This window comes from Pezoporus occidentalis, unplaced genomic scaffold (genome assembly GCF_034315485.1).
Source record: "Pezoporus occidentalis ecotype Australia unplaced genomic scaffold, CSIRO_AGI_Poc_V1 ctg58, whole genome shotgun sequence".
NCBI classification, from domain to species: domain Eukaryota; kingdom Metazoa; phylum Chordata; class Aves; order Psittaciformes; family Psittacidae; genus Pezoporus; species Pezoporus occidentalis.
Window position 1 is genome coordinate 1,095,873 of NW_026915921.1, and position 17,399 is coordinate 1,113,271.

The following is a 17,399-nucleotide window of genomic DNA, read 5'->3' on the forward strand; positions in this document are numbered from 1 at the left end:
CCTGTTGAGTTGCCTGGGCAGGAGGTGCTTTGGAAGGGTGCAGCTTTTGGGATGCTGTCTGCATTCCTCCCTGGGCACGCCGGGTGCCGGAGATGCACCGATGAGGATTGAGTCGTTGCCACTTGGCCAGTAGCTCCTGAGCAAATTTACTCCCTTAAAGCTTCTGCCGGTTGCTTTGTGACCAGGCTGCTTGGAAAACACCCAGCTGGTTGCTCCCAGCTCTCCAGCAGGGACAGCTCGTTCCTGCAGGAAAGGGATCGCTGCCAAATCAGATGGCCTTTGCTCGCCTTGGAAGATGTTTCACCAGCCCAGGCAGGTGAAACACCATTGATCCAGCCCTGGGTTTTATTGGGAAGCCCATGCAGCTGCCAGTGGTGCAGCAGTGGAAGGTGGGTACAGGACCTCTGGTGGTGTTGCTGCTTTTCTATAGAATAGAATGCTCTGAATGGAATTAGACAAGGTTGGGCTTAAATGCATCAAGTAATACTGTTGTTTAATTTGAATTCTTGGGAAGCTTCCCTAAATGCGACAGCTTGAGCTCCACTCTGGAGAAAGGATGCCAATGCTTTGCATGGCCTCTGGGCTCTGGACCATGCCAGGCTCACCTGCTGCCAGCCAGGGTCCAGCCTGCCTCGCCCTGCTGCCTGGACCATGGTGCAGGTCACAAGGTGATGGGTTGAGGTTGAACTGCCTCTTTTAGGATGACCCATTGCACTTCCTCCAGGCGTGAGCATCACCTCCTGATTCTTCCCATCCCAGTTCAGCAAGCGGTTTGGTGAAGAGCAGCACAAGATGGTTGTGGGTCCTGAGCTTGTGATCTGGGCCTACTGCCAGAAACTCTTTGAGATCCTGTTGCCAGTTGTTGAATCTTAATTCCAACAGAGACTCACATCAGTGTGAGGTGGGATTTGTTTTGTCTGTTTCTTCTTCCAAGGATACTTCTTGCTGGAGCACAGGGAAGAGCGGAGCATGTCTTTGTGCTTTAACCTTGGTTGGTATATGGTGGATAGTGAGACTCTAGTAGGCAGAGGATGTGTTGGAGATGTGAAGGAGCTCCCCCAGCTGTGCCTGGTGCCTGTTTTCACCTTGCTGTGCTCACGGGTTATCAGATCCTGAGCAAACTGGCATCTCAAGCACATACAATATTCAGCAATAAGCTCTGTGGGAAGCTGGGCCCCTGAACAGATCCAGGACAATGATGCTGAGCAATCAAACCAACAGAGAAAGTAATTTCCAATCTTACTTGAAAACCTTGAACTGGTGTTTGTTGTAAATTCAGACCATGTTTTCCCTCTGTGAAGCAGACAGCACTTGCAAGATGCTTAGAAATTGAGGTTGTAAATCATCTCTACTGGGAGATGCAGAAGAGTTTGGGGCATTGCCATCAGCCAAAAGCCGTTCCTTGCCCTCACCTTGCCGTTCCTGTGCTCTCTGTGGGACTGTTTCTGAGCAAGCCTTTACCTCTCTTGAGTGTGCTGCAGGCTGTACCAGCACAGGACCGAGCATCAGGAGCTGGGCTCTCCCCTGCATGGTCCATCTGCTCCCATCTGCAGCACATACAGCTCAAGGAGCAGCCAGGGAAGCCGAAGAGAGAGATGCATGGCGATGGCTGTGGGGCTTTCCAAGCTGGCCATCATGGAAGGAGATAGCTGGCAGCACAGTCAGCTGTTATAAAGAGGCTGCAAGGATGCTTGGTTCCCTCTAGGTCTGGCAGGGTTGAGCTGGTTGGCAGTGTGCAGGGGGATGGTGTGGGGCACAGAAGCAGGACCTGGTGCTGCAGAGGTAGTTGGACCCCAAACCCAGTGTCACAGCTCACAGGGCACAAGTCATTGTGCTATGTGCAAAATGCAGCTAAATTCTTACAATGCAAAGGGCCAGCTCTGCATCTTGACTGTTTCAGCATCACCCATCGATGAAAGCAGGAGTAAATGACACTGGGGACGTCTGTCCCCAGGGCTGGGACCTGGACTGTCGTTTCCCCCTGCATTCGACCCATGGGAAATGAGGGTAATACTTGAGGTCATGAAGTCTGAATTCAGTAATCCCTGTGTAGGAGCAGCAGGTCAGCAAGTGGCTGTTGGGGTTTGGATGTGCCTCTTGGGGTCCCAGTGCTGCGAGAACAGAAAGTGCTGGGTGCCTGGTGGGGATCAGGACCCTTTCTTGCTACAGTCAGCTGCGAGAACAAAGTCCTGTGGTCAGAATTCCCAAGGGAACCGGGGTTTTGCAGAGGCTCATCGTGAACCTTGCTGCTGCCCGTTGCTCACTGAACAGCTGGTCTGCTGCCTTTTAGTTTGCCAGATTTGCTGGCTGAGGTGCAAATGGATAGGGACTGACTGCAGGGATTTCCGAACTGCCAAACGCACAAAGGCAGGAACTGGGTCCGGTTACCTCTGAATTAACAATCTCATTTTCAGAGTGCTGGGAGCCTCTTTCGTTAGCACTGGTGTGGTGCTGTCGGTATGCACTCTATTTAAAGCTTAATAAAGGCATTTTAATTCCGTGCTAACTGGAGTATTGGGGTGGAATATACCACACCGCATAAAGAAAACTAAAACTAAGGGATGCAAACTGTTAAATAAGCTTTAAAATGCAAAAGGATTGTTTTATATTTTCTTTTTCTCCCTCAAAATAGATCCACACAGCAAACACACAAGTAAAAGAGGTGTGCTCTTCCATCCCTCAGTGATAGAGACTATGCACAGAGATTATGTTAATCTCCCACCAAAACTCTGCTGCCTGAGTGGTCCTTTGGAGCACCTTTCCTTGGAAATCCAAGAAGAGAATAATTTGAACAATAGAGTTTAGTTACAGCACAGTGACATTTAGAACAGTGAGCTCTAAGTCAGCGTTTGGGGGTTGATCACTGTTTAAATAACTGTTCAGTGCTCTCTTTGGATCACACGATGGTCAGCTGCGGGAGAGAATATACTTTTAACATCTAAATAGTAGCAGGTGGACTTACTGAGACCAAGAGCATACAAATACCTAATGCAACTGTAAACTTATATACGAGTAACGCGTTTGAATGCAGAAGCAGCTACTGCTATGTAAGCATAATGAGCATACAGCTAACATTGTTTTCCATTTCTTTTCCTCCAGAGCTTAGTCCTTCTGACCTGTAATCTGTATATTTGCTTTTATAAACATGTAATTAGGTTTCACAGGGCACCCGTTGCTTTGTGAATTGTACTTATGATTGTGCTGGGCCCTTAGCTTTAAGCAATTTGTGTGCTTGTGTTATTTGATTAAAGCAAAAGTCTTCTTGAGACAAATGCAGTAAAGGAAAAAGGAAGCTGTTTTTTGGTGGTGGTCAGGAGATGTGTGGTGTGAATTTGGGACATGTCCAATGTCAGCTGAAATAAAACCCAAACTGGAGTTAAATTGCTAACCAGAACTGCTCATGTTCAAGGCAGTGGCTGTTTAGATCGTGTGTTACAGGCTAAACTCATGCCTGAATAGGAACTCGGATTTCCCCCGAGCAGCCTCTTACTCTGCATCTCCTCACCGTTGTACAAGACCGATGTGAAATTAGTCTTGTGTTTTCTATGTTCGGCATAGTATGTACTGTACTTTGTAACGGGAAGTGGCTACAAGTCCTCAAAGATAAACTAACATATTTAAAACAGCAATAATTACCACTGTAAAGCAAACAAGCACGTGGGGAAGAGCACAGGGAGACAGCCTAGGAAGGTGATACTGTTAGGAGCACACTGGCATCAGTGCTGCTATTGCACCTGGGGAGCAGGGTTAAGTACTAGGAAAGGCCATCAGTCTTTGACTTCACCTTGGTAGAGAGCGTGCCCATGTAGGATCCCTCCACCTGAATCGCTCCTTGGTGCTGTAGGGCCTTACCCAGCGAAGGTGTTTCACCACAGCTCTAAAGGGTGAGTGATTGCAATTGTGTTCCTGGTGGGAGAGACAGACACAGGGAAGAGCTGTCAGAGGCGCACAGAGGAAGGCGGATGCCCATTGCCGCAGTCTCGTGCCCCGGTGTGCTGTGCTACTGCACTGGTGGGGCTCCACAACAGCGGAAAATAGAATAAATGAATCCACTTTGCTTAGAGAGGGAAGCAGAGTCAGCTCTGGTGCAAAGCTGTTTGCATACGTATTGATACAACCCAGTTCCTGTAGCGAGTTAGCCCTTGGTGTGCTTTAGGCACTTGAGTTCCAGCCTACAAAGCGTTATCCCGATGCAGCGTGGTCTCTCCATCTTCCATTGGCAGAGCCCCGGGAGCCAGCCAGCTCCTGAGGGACAGAGGGTGTCCTTGGGCGGGCCAGGCGAGGTGCTCCGGATGGATGACTTGTAGGTACTTAAGTTCTGTTCCTGATGGCCGCTGTAACTGTGAAAATTAACCAGACCTGCTGTGATAAATTTGGTTATATAAGGTTTATTTGGTTAATTTTTTATAAGTGAAAACTGAAAAGATGAAAGAGAATTGTAATATGAGAGCAACTGCTGTAAATAATGTATGAATGAATAAAATCTAAAACTTATGTCAGTTCTTTCCTAAACTGTATTGCTGTCAAGTTACTGGCACCGCGGTGCAGGTGCTGTCTGCATCTTTTCCAGCTCCAGCATGGGCAAGCACCGCTCATTCCTATATCCATTGATGAATGGGGATGTATGTGTGGGTCATGCATGTCCTTAGACTACATTTCCACACTGACTAATGCTAACACGTTCAGAGGTGTGGATGTTCTTGGAGCTGCAGTGCTGGTTCTGCCCTGTGAGGGGGCTCTGCCTAACCTAACCTCTTGCCTCCCATTTGCCAGTTGAACATTTCCACCCAAAATCCCACCTGAGCTTGGAGGTAGCCCCAGGAAAATGTCCCGTTGGAGCAGAGAGGACAAAATAAAACCACACAGTGTCTTTCCTTCTGCTGCCAAGGACATGAAGCAGTAGAGCAGGCTTTATTGCTGAGGATGCTTTCATGGTGGAGATGCTAGCATGCATGGTTTCTGGTGTTCCCAAGCCACACAACCCCTTGTCTCTTCTCTGTGCATTTCCTTTAGTTAAGACCAGCACGAATGGGTTGTTCCCACTCTTTGTGCATTAAACCTGCACAAAGAGGCTGCTTCTGACCAACTTTTCAGCATCCCTGTGAGGCAGGGAAGCGTTAGTCCCAGTTTGGGGATGGAAATGGGGCTCCAGCCTTCAGCCCAATTAGATACAGTTGGAATAAATTGATCACTGCTGAAATGGCCTCTGGGGCTGTTTATTCCTGAAAAGCAGCAAACTAGCTGTGGAGACGACATAGGCGGCACCCCCTAGCAAGGGCACTGGGTGCTATCACCTTCCTGATGGGGGCTGAGGCCTTGGGAAGTGCAGGGTTATCTGGGGAGCAGGCAGGCAGTGGTGTGGAGCAAAGGGTTAATGCCTTTGCCTTGTGTGGATCCTGCCCCCATCACATGTCTGCCTTATCCAGATATGCAGACACCCCATAGCAGTATCACTCTGCAGAGGGGTACATAATGCACCTCTGGGACTGACAGTGCAGTGCTGTGGAATTGGGGAATTTGGGAGGTGTTTTGGGGGGAAACAGCTGTAAGCTCATGCACATGCACAACCTTTTGCTTTGCACTGAAGCTACTAAAACCTTTTCATCCTTTAGTAAAGTAACAGGGACTTGGCAACAAAAGCTATGTAAGTTTTAGAAGCTGTATTGTGGGGGTGCCTTAAAGCACCTCAATTAACTGCTGACTGGGCTCTAACTCCACTAAAGCCACACATCCTTGTCCTGGTCTCCTTTTCTACCCCTTCACAGTCAATTGCTTTAGATAAAACATGAGAGTTCTTGGGGACAAGGACTTTGCCCCCATTCCCTATGCTCCCAGGCACATGCCTCATGCTCTACATGAGGCTGGACCTCAGGATCCCTTCCCCTGTCCAAGCTTCCCACCCAGATACACCTTAATGCCTCCTAAAAAGCCAAAGCAAACCAGGGACACGAAACCACCCTAAGCTGTGCCTTCTGCTGAGGCCTCCCCTCAGTGGCTTGGTGCCCCTCCAAGTAAAGGAGAAGCCATGGCTGGAGCAAGGCAGAGAGGCCCCCAGGTCTAAAGGTTGTGCACATCCAGCCCACAAACCTGCTTTTAACTTGGCCAAGCAGCCAAAATGTTCCATCTTCTTTCCCTTTCCTTTCCTTTCCTTTCCTTTCCTTTCCTTTCCTTTCCTTTCCTTTCCTTTCCTTTCCTTTCCTTTCCTTTCCTTTCCTTTCTTCTCTTTCCTTTTCCCTTCCTTCCTTTTTCCCTTTCCTTTCCCTTTCCCTTTCCCTTTCCCTTTCCCTTTCCTTTCCTTTCCTTTCCTTTCCTTTCCTTTCCTTTCCTTTCCTTTCCTTTCCTTTCCTTTCCTTTCCTTTCCTTTCCTTTCCTTTCCTTTCCTTTCCTTTCCCTTCCTTTCCCTTTCCCTTTCCTTTTCCCTTTCTTCTCCTTTCCTTTCCTTTTCCCTTTCTTCTCCTTTCCTTTCCTTTTCCCTTTCTTCTTCTTTTCCTTTCCTTTCCTTTCCTTTCCTTTCCTTTCCTTTCCTTTCCTTTCCTTTCCTTTCCTTTCCTTTCTTCTCTTTCCTTTTCCCTTCCTTTCCTTTCTTCTCTTTCCTTTTCCCTTCCTTCCTTTTTCCCTTTTCCCTTCCTTCCTTTTTCCCTTTCCTTCCCTTCCTTTTCCCTTTCCTTTCCTTTCCTTTCCTTTCCTTTCCTTTCCTTTCCTTTCCTTTCCTTTCCTTTCCTTTCCTTTCCTTTCCTTTCCTTCCCTTCCCTTTCCTTTCCTTTCCTTCCCTTCCCTTCCCTTCCCTTCCCTTCCCTTCCCTTCCCTTCCCTTCCCTTCCCTTTCCCTCCTTTTCCCTTTTCCCTTTTCCCTTTTCCCTTTTCCCTTTTCCCTTTCCTTTCTTTTCCTTTCCTTTATTCTCTTCCCTTTCCTTCCTTCCCTTTCCCTTTCTTCCCTTTTCCTTTTCTTTTCCTTTCTGCTTTCCCTTTCCTTTTCCCTTTCCCTTTCCTTCCTCTTGCCAAGAGACAGAGCTCTTCCCAGCCATGTTCCACTACAATCCCGCTGCTCACGCAGTCAGCTCCTTCCTGCTGGCTGTTCTATCAGGTAGGCTGAGCAAATGCTGCTGTGGCAAGTTCTGGGGCCTCTGGCTTTCCCCCAGTCTCCCCTGTGTCCCTACAGCTGAAGGGTTTGGGGTCATTCCATGTCTAGGCTTCACGAGGAGTCAGAAGCAGGGATGAGCTTCTGCCACTCTTAAAGGCTGGGAGGTCTCAGAGCTGCTGCAGTCATTAGACGGGGAAGGCTGAGCCTTCAAACCCAGGGAGATCGCACCAGAAAACTGATCTAGCATTGGATGTTCTCAGATGTGGATTTTATTCTCCCTTCTGCTCCCCTGGTACAGAGCAGCTGAGCAATCCAAGAGGTGCTTGCAGGGGGTTTAGTCCTTTTTGGACCCCTTTGGCCTGACAAAAGCCCCCTGCCTTGAAAAATAACCTCATGCTACATGTAAAAGCTGCACAAACAGCTAAAGCTTTGCTCCAGCTCAGAAGGTGGGTGAGAGGAACCAAAACCAGGAGACTTTGTGCCAAGACTCTTACAGCTGAATGCATAGCATATGCTAGGGGAGCGGGGTTATGCCTGCACTGTGGATGCCCTCAGGCAAATGTTGTCCAGCTAGCACTGCAGATAAATCCTATCAGGAACACACAGAGAAAAATGCATGAAGAGAAGCAGTTCTTTCATTTTAGTGCACTTTATCCTGCAAAACATCACCTAAAATAACTTTGAGGTTAACCACAGGGAAAGAAAAACCCACATTACGTTTTATGTGATCCTGCTTCACAGTGCAAAGATCAGCTTTCTGTTCAAAATGTTCTCTAATGCAAGAAGGAGGCCTAAAAAAGGCTTTTTGCTATTATTAGCCTTTGTATGTGTGTCAATTTGTCTAACAGCTCATGCGAATATGTGTATTTCTATAATGCAGCATTTTTTCTCTTATGAATGTACAGATGTACATTATACATCCACCTCCCCCATTCAGTCTAGCATAAGAAAGAATTCAACTGGAGATACTCCTTTTGCATTGTGAAGTGGGCTTCAAATGACAGGGGAAATTATCCTGACCTACCACTACCTCCATTCCCATTAAGTTCTGTAGGTATTACACACAGCAGGAAGAAAATCAGCTCTGTGCATCTGATTCTATTTCAGACAATGTTAAGTGAGACATCAGTGTCTTGGGAGGGGGGCTGAAAAAGAGCGAACAAATGAAAAATGAAAAGCCTTGGGGCGAAAAAAGAGGAAAAACCAAATCACACTGAAAACTCATTTCTACAACTGCAATAGTGTGGAAACTTCCAGTAGCTGTTTTGCTGCTTTGGTTCCCAGGCAGCAAAAACTTGCACTAGGGCCCATTAAACTGCAGCAAAGATGTCCTTGATGTGCTGGATCTGAACATTTTATCATGGCGATATTGGTCTCCTAAATGTCAGATCATACCTACAATTATCACTCACAAATTCCTTCAGTCTGTCTATGGGGAGGGGGACTGCAATTCCCCTTCATGCTTCAGGTCTATGCAGTGTTTAAAGCCAGTGTTTGAGATTTTGGGCATCCTGGCAAGGTTCCCTCACTGTGACTTGCAGAAATCCTGTGTCTAGTGGAGGCAGATGCTGCTTTTTCACTCTCATTCTAGCAGAAACACAATAGATTTTGATATGAATAGTAATGCTCTCTAGAAATAAAAAGGACATGATTCAGCTGGCTAAACATAAGGATCCAGCATCATTTGAGACACCCCATGTTTAGATGACTTGAAGTGAGCCCAACCAGACTGTGTGCATTGCTTTGGGAGAGCTAATAAGCTGGAGAGGCAAACAGCATTGTTGTCTTCTCCCTTACTCCCATGCTGAGTCATTTAGGTTTATAATATGTTATGTTTGCATAGCAAATGTGATCAAGTCACACAGATAGCTTGAGCACTTGCAAGTTATGCAGTCTAAATAAATATCCTTTCCCCCCAAGGGATTGTTTGTCTTCACAGGCTCCTAACATCTGAGGATCACAACTCAATCACATGATTATCTATTATTTCTACAGTAGCCTTTTAATTCATACCAGTCACACCTCTGGTCCTAGGAATGTGCCCCTTCTCTGCATAATTAAAGATAAAGATAGATTTCAATAGGACAAATACTAGCGAAATGAGCAGGGTATGTGATAAAGCAGGTCCTTTGTCATTCACTTCAGCAGAATTAATCAAAACACTTCAATATGCTAATAAACAGCAAAATTATTCATTGAGCTGGTTTGCTCCCCCATCATGTCAGTGTCAAAGGATTTGTCACCAGAGCTTCCGCACAGATTTTCAGTAGTTTTTGCATATGTAAAGAAGTCTTAAGGGAAAACAGCACAGAAGCTCAAGCCCTAAGAAAGGCCATGTCAGATGTGTAAGAGCCCTGAATTTAACGTACATTGCACATGCTCATATAGAATAATATAACCAAGTCTGTCTTATTTCCCTTCTTGTACTCAAAAACTCAGGAAACTGTTTCTAAAAGTTGTATGATGAAACTAAAGAAATATTCTTCATCAATGTGCAATAGCCTAATTCCCCTTGCATGTGAACAAGCACACTTTTAACTGCACGCTGTAAAGTTCATTCTGTAAGCAAGTGTTCAGGTGACAGGCCAGAGGTCACAGAGCTATTGCCTGCACTGTTGTATATTACTATATACAATCTATTAGGTGAAGAATGAGGTCAAGGTAAGGAGCAACATTCAAGATTGTTTCTTTGTTCCCCTTCCATTAAATTAGAGAATGTTACATGCATCTGCTGACATTCACTTTGCCACTAATGAGTTTAATAAAGGTTGGGTGAATTACATGTTGTAGTGCTGATGAAGACAAGTTCAAGCTGATTTCATTCTAGTGCATCTAGCTCTGAACAAGATGCTCTAAACCTCTGGGGTCATAGCTACAATGCAGTCTTCAGAGTGCAATTAGCCTCTGTGGTGAGTCTAACTCTGCCAATTGCATGCATTTTAAGAGCAGGACCAGAGTATCTTTGCCTCTCTTCCCTCCTTTCCTTCAGGAATACTCAATGAGTGAGTCTTCAAAGGGATTTGTCTGGGTCTAGGAGTTGGAAGAAGGTGTTAGAGCAGGGAAGTAACATGGTGCACTTACTGAAATTCTATATAGTAACTTTTTGGTTAGTTCACTGGGACAAGAAGTTCTTGGAAGTGTGATACTTATCAGTGTTATTTTGCCTGTAAAACAGTTTAATTAAAGAAAGCCATTTAATTCCTACTTAATTATGAGTTCTGGGAGTGTTACCAGGGTTAGACACTGAACTTGCAAGTGCCAAGCACTTTACCTATCCTGCTCAGTCTAATAAAATCCATTGATGACTTCCATCTGCAAACCACTCCAATTAGCACAAGTCCTGGTCTAATAAAAACAAGACATATAGAGCAAATGCCATAAAATCTGATACAGCCTGCCTGTACAGACTACAAGGTATTAGCTCCATGCTTGTGTCCTGACTTTCACCATTGACATAGGTTGCACCTTCACAGACCTGTGCCGTACCCCAGTGGAAGGAGAGGACCATTTGATTGTTCCACAAGGAAGTGATCTGAAAACCTCAATTCTCTGTGAGCAAAAAATCTACCCCAATGTACACCGTGAGGAGGAACACCTTGGCCTGTAAGCAATAAAGTGTCTGGAAGAGTAGTGGTAGAGAGACCTTATGGCTCAGATGAAATTTCAACCAACCTCAGGCAAGAAATTTGATGCACTTCAAGATACACATTGGGAGGCTGCTGTAAATTGTACATTGTGGTTGTTCTAAAGCTACAAATCAGGTCTGAGATTTTGGATCCCTGCACTGATGTCCAAGTTTAAAGTTATCAGTACCAAAGAGTTCAAAACCTGCTTGTTGCTTAACTGGAAGGTTTCTTTATAGCATCCTCATGCTTTCTGAATTGAGCCTTTTCCATGCAGGTTTCATTTAGTCTCCATTTTACCAGCTGAATTCTCTCACATCACTAGTCTTTAGGGAAGGGAATGCACATTTTTCAATTGCATATCAAGAAGGGTTTTCAAAAGTGACTTTTAGTCCCAAAACTTTATGGACCAGGCAATATAATGGTTTTGTTCCCTATTTCTCCAAGTCAGGGAAAGGAAGTTTCAGGAGATTAAACACTTACTTAGCCTACAATGTGAGGCTATTCATGTAGGCAGTAAAAGGATTTCAATTCCACAGTTTCCTCACTATTACTAATGTGTTTAACTGCATCACAGACATGACAATAATTTAAACTGGCAAATTTGGAAAGAAGGAAACAAGAATAAAGAGATTTTGCTGCTGCTGGGGAAGGAATGTCCTTGGGCTAAGAAATGTGTCATTGGCAGATGTTCAGTACAGAGTACCAATAAGCAAAAGAGAGCAGGAGGTGGAGCGGGACCGGGAGCAAGTAACACCTACTGCTAAGGTAATTTATTGAAACAACTGAAATACAGGAAACCTCAAATTAGTTTTAAGGCCACAAAATCACACAAAAATAGCTTAAAAGCTCACTTGTGAGTCAGAAGGTGATGGAGGGGAAGCAGGGACAAGGAAGTGCACCCCTGTCTCTGTACCATAATGTGGAGCATGAACAATGTGGGGGATGCATAATGCAGGAGCGATGTTAAAAGGAAAACCCCTTCCAGACGAAGGGCAAAGGGTGTGCGTTTCCCTGGGTTGTTCCTATGGGCAGTTACACAACAGAGTCAGTTCTGCTTTGTTCTGATCTACATACAATGATGTGTTTAAAACTATGAAGCATTCCCCAGACTGCAGACTGGAGACAGGAGAGTCAAGGCTCTGCTATGGGATGTGGTAACTTAGAGGCTGATTTTTATTCCTACTCTCTCTGGCACAGGGAATATTGATCAGTTCATACACAGCGGCCAGCCCCAAGGGGGAGCACAGAAAGCTCCTCAGCAGAACATCCTGTAATCTGGTGGTTCACACACTCCGGTGGATGATGGATGTTGAAAGCCTCTCAGGGAGAAAGGTTTCCTACACTTTGTAGATAAAAGGACAGGAGCAGCACCAACATCCATAGCTCTGGCTGCCTCTTGAATGAAGGAGCTGCCTCCCCAGTGTTAGAAAAAAAAGCCATGAATATCAGTAGTAAGGAGGTGAATCCCAGAAGGCAGCACTTAAATCCCAGAGGGGCAGAATCAGTCGCACTTATGTATTCAGAGGGCTGGCAACCACAGGATATGTCTCAGGCATTTTATAGAGTTCTAAGTCAATATCTGAGTCTACAAATGCTACATGACACTAACAGTTTGCCAGCTCCTGCTGCTCCTGCCAGGCCGAGTAATGCTCAGTATTCCTGATATTAACACCTGGTAAAAAGAGGGGCCAGTAGGTCATTTGATCCAGGATGGGCTTCTAGATAAGCAAAGATAAATTGCCCAGCTCAACAGGTCGTTTACAAACTGGAATAGCTCCCTGCATCGAAGGCGTGGACACACCAAATGCACTAGCAAGAAATGGAGTGCTGGATCTGTGTCTGAGGTGGGATACAACAAACATGGTTTATAGCCAACTAGAAGTGTAAGATGCGCTGTATTGCACACAGAGGAAGCCAAAGCTAATACATTTCAGATTGTGCCTGTCAGGTTCTGATGGCTCTCAAACGATCCATCCTCATGCTCACCTTTGAGTAAGTCACAGGCTTTTGTGCAGTTTTGCTATTTCCATGCTCCCATCCTGAGCAAGTCCAAGAGCTTTTTGATCAAGACGTGCCCCATTTCCGAGGTCCCAACAACACTTGCTCAGTAACACATTGTTGTGGTCATTCCTGTAACACATTATGCACAAGGAATTAACAATGAACAGTCACTGACAAGTAGGGATATGTGCAGGGAGAAAGGGAAACAACAAAGAGAGGCCTGGAGAGCTTGAACACTACTACTTCTTGCTTGATCAAAAGACCAAGATCCTTTAAAGATCAACTGTAGATCAGAAGAAAACCCTCAACTATGGTTTTGTTTGGTATGAAGAAAAAACTCTCTGCACTAGTTGAGACAGACTCCATCAGAAAATTCCAGCTTCTCCATCCCAGTAAAACTCTAATGATTAAGAAATGTCATTATGGATTCTTTCCCTGATTGCAAATTAGAGCCTGACACTGTCATCCTGGTAGAACGCAGAGTTGGACTGGGTGGGATTCTAGCTGGGAATAACTCAGAAGGAAATCAGGGTGCTCCAGGTTTGCTACTGGTGGCTACTTGTACTCAGAGTTATTGAGGTTGTAAGGATCCCTGATAGTCATCTACTTCAATCCCCAGCTCAAAGCATGGTCAGCTTCAAAGATGATTAAGGCAGGGAGCTATATTTCTTTTTACTTTGTACAGAGCCTCTTTATAACCAGTAACACAATGTATTGGAAACATCATTTAGCTTTAGAGATGTAAACTGAGGATTTGATTTGCTGGTGTCATTGAAGATCCAGTGGTGCCTTTTCCGATGCTGTGTGTACTGTTCTCAAGGCCTTAATCCCAGAAGCTAGAACTAGAGTTGGAAAGGATCCCAATGGGCTGCTCAGCCACTGCCCCAGTCCTGCAGGAGATCAACTAAGTGTAAGTATATTGTGATGTGAATTTGTCTATCCTGTTCTAGAAATGTATAGTAATAAAGATCCAAAAGCTCTGCTCAAGTCCATTCAAATGCTTAATTATCCTTAGCATTCTTTCACAAGGCTTGCTTAACAACTTCCCTAGTTATACCTTGCTGAAATTTAAGCCCCTATCATCTCATTCTATCTCCAGGGGACCTATAGAGCAGTTTATTACCGTCTTTATGACAGCCCATTTCATGCTGGATGACTGCTTTTAGTTCTCTCCTCAGTCTTCTCAAGGTTAAAGGACTTAAATTCTTTCACCCCACAGGTGTATTGTCTGCAGCTCTGGTCATTCCTGCTGCTCTCCTACGGATTCTTGTTGCTCCACATCTTTTCTGAAATGCAGCTCTGAAAATTAGGCAAAGCATTCAAGTGAACCCAATAGGCAGATATGTATCACCTTGGGGCAATACCAAATATCACCAAATATACCTGGGGCTGAAGGGGGGGGGGTAAGAGGATGAGAAGTTGATTATGCCATTCTTGATCACTATGCAAACACCTACAAATCCCCTGGTCTTTTCCTGGTATTGATACCTAACTAGCTGATCCCTGCTGTTGGGAAATACAGTGCTACATTTGGCTACCTAACCATTTTTGCTTATAGGTGAAGCTTTGCACTCATCCCCACTAAATCACTTCTTTTTGTTCATTTTGTACTATCATTCTGTTGTGTTAAAAGCCTTTTGAATTATAAACCTGATGGACAGAGGGATTTAAAGCGAGATTAAATTCTACAAAAGCAATATAAACAGAACTAAAGAGTTTCCTAGAGAAGGGTGATTCATTGTCAGAAAAACACTTGGCTTATTGTGCAATTATGAATGTCTGAACACTGAATGGCCCAGACTGGAGGGGTAAGATGAATTAAAGAGGTGACCATCAACCTGGTTAGCAGGGAATGGAAGGTGTTAAGGGGTATGGAGAATGCCAGGAGAAGGTGAAGGTAAGAAGTTAAAGGACTAAAAGATTTCAGGTCCAAAATTTAAAATCAACCATATCACAAGCCATAGTATCAGCGGCAACACAACACGGCCATAGAACTTGACTAAACTCCAACGTTTACACCACTTTTTTAACCTCATCTGTGACCCACAGAGGCCCCAAGGGAAGATGTTGTCTTCTCCCAGCTCATGTGTTACAAAAGCTCATTATATTCAGAGGAAAACCTCCCAGGGAAGCTTATTTAATTTAACATCACAGTTCAAGTGAATGAATGGGAAGATAAACAGAGGTGGGGATTGCTGGCAGGCGAGAAGGGTGGCCCAGCTTTCAAACTGCTGCAGAATTTATTCACTGTGAAGAAATGAAGTTCTTATAGGTGTCCTTCACAAGCAGATCGGAGTCAGTCACCAGCCTGAGCTGGTTTTGCGGCACAGCTTAGAGTGAAAAAGAGAAGGGAAAAATACTCTGACAGAAATCCGGAGGAGATTTGTCTTCACCTACCCATACCCCAACAGGACATTTGGGATAAGTCAGCAATTAACTGATCTCTGGACTCAGCTGGATGTGGGCTAATGGATCAGTGCGAAGAGGCCAAGGCAATCCAGGAAGAGATTTAACTTTTGTTGCAGCCAGTTCCATACAGAAAGGCAGTGTAAAGGCAGCAGCAACTCGTGGGGAGGATGGAGGCTGATTCTCAGGAGTCTGTAAGTATAGTTCTGTGCTTAACACACAAATTGGAAAATGGGACTGTAATATGATGCATGACACTTCTGAATAATTAGAAGTGAGAAACTCAATGTGCACAGCAGATGAATCTGCCAAAAAATGAAAGGGGGGGAAGAGAGAGTTTCTTCAGTCAGTTTTTGATAGCACAGATAAAATGGATCATGAAATGAACAACTACAGGAAAAATACAGTTAGCCAGAAAATTATCTCCAAAATGCCATAAATGCAGCAATGCCAAATTGCAGAGGGAAGCAAGCTGAGGGCACAGAGGTTAGAGGCAGAAAGATTAGCAACCTTCCTTTTAACTTGTGAATAGTTACTAATGAGAGGTTTACTACCAATAGTAGCAGTATCTATGAAGTCTGGGGAATGGTTGGCAGTGGATTAGATTATCAGTGTAGACAGGAAAAGCTGAGGAAGAAAGAATCTAAAGATTATCAAACTAATTAGCCTTAATGGAAGAGGTGATGTGGCAAAACACACCACAGAATGCAAACATCATTTGGGGCTGGACTTTCAGAGTTCAAAAACCAAGCAGAGAGGATCAAAAATTGCCTGGATTTACAGTGGATGATAAAGACACACTAGATAACATGAGAGGGTCTTACAAAAATGGGTTGTAGAAGTGCACTTCAAAGATGTCACAAAAGACACAGCTGATGGGATGCTGCTGTTTTCAGTAGAGCTGTTCCAATCAGGCTGGGGAAGTTTCCCAGGAAAGCAAAACCAGGATATGACTGAAATTTATGTTAAATCCCAGAGACACCCTGCCTACTACAACTATTGCAGGATGGCAGAAATAAGGGCTGATTTCCTTCCACTCCCTCAATCATCGAATCATGGAATCATTTAGGTTGGAAAAGACTTTTAAGATCATCAAGTCCAACCATTACCCCAGCATTGCCAAGGCCACCACTAACTTATGGTACTGAGGGCCTCATCTACGTGATTTTTGAACACTTTCAGGGATGGTGTTTCCACTGCTGCCCTGGGCAGCCTGTTCCAATGCCTGAGCATCCTTTGGGGAAGGAATTGTTCTTAATATCCAATCTAAAACCCCCCTGGTGCAGCTTGAGGCCGTTACCTCTTGTCCTATCACTTGCTATTTGGGAAAAGAGACCTCACTACAACCTCCATTCAGGCAGTTGTAGAGAGCGATAAGGTTCCACTGAGCCTTCTTGAGACTAAATCCCCCGTCCCGTCCCTCAGCCATTCCCCATCACATTTGTGCTCCAGGCCCTTCACCAGCTCCATGGCCTTTCTTTGGCCCCACTCCAGCACCTCAATGCCTCTCCTGTAGTGAGGGGCCCAGAACTGAACAGAGGATTCAAGGTGCAGCCCCACCAGTGCCCAGTACAGGGGATGATCACTGCCCTGCCCTGCTGGCAACACCATTGCTGATACAGGCCAGGATGCTGTTGGCCTTCTTGGGCACCTGGGCACAAGCTGCTCATGTTCAGCAGCATCAGTCAGCACCCCCAGGTCCTTTTCTGCTGAGCAGCTTCCCAGCGGCTCTTCCCCAAGCCTATAGTGTTCCATGGAGTTGCTGTGGCTCAGATGCAGGACCCAGCATTTTACATTGTTCAACCTCATATTACTGGCCACAGCCCATTGATCCAGCCTGTTGAAATTCCTTGAAGAGTACTGAGCCTTCCTGGACCCCTTTGTCCTTCAGTGATATTTCCCAAGGAATTCTGCCAGTCAGCATCCTAAACAGGCCAAAGTCAAACCTCCAGAAGTCTACGGTAAAGGTTTTGCTGACTTTCCCCCTGACTTCTCCAAGGACAGAAAATTCAACCATTTCATGATTGTTTTGCCCAAGTGTCGTGGTTTAAACTCAGAGACACAGTCTCTCTCTCACTACCGCCTTCCTCCCCCCCGACTGCCAGAGGGATGGGGAGGAGAATCAAAAGAATGGAACTCCCATGGGCTGAGAGAAGAACAGTCCAGTAACTAAGGTATAACACAGATCACTGCTGCTGCCACCAATAATAATAATGATAAAGGAAATAACAAGGGAAGAGAATACAACTGCTCACCACCCACCGATCGATACCCAGCCTGACCCCA